Source organism: Eimeria mitis, genomic scaffold (assembly GCF_000499745.2).
Source record: "Eimeria mitis Houghton genomic scaffold, Emh_scaff482, whole genome shotgun sequence".
Lineage (NCBI taxonomy): Eukaryota > Apicomplexa > Conoidasida > Eucoccidiorida > Eimeriidae > Eimeria > Eimeria mitis.
This window is the reverse complement of record NW_013573122.1, coordinates 17,009-17,255: the sequence shown is the minus strand read 5'-3', so window position 1 is coordinate 17,255 and position 247 is coordinate 17,009.

Sequence of the window (247 nt, the reverse complement as noted above, 5' to 3'; positions counted from 1 at the left end):
ACACAAACCCTAAACCCTAAACCCTAAACCCTAAACTCTAAACCCTAAACCCTAAACCCTAAACCCTAAATATTTGGGCCTCAGGAGACAGTTGCGCCTCTATGTTTCCTTCTCTCTTTTCTTTATTTTATTTTTTTTTTATTTGTCTCCTTTTGTTTTTATTTGTCTCCTTTTCTCTTTGATTTATTTTTTTGTATTTTAAATAAATGTATAAATGTATATATGCAGAGAGGGTTCAATAAAAAAA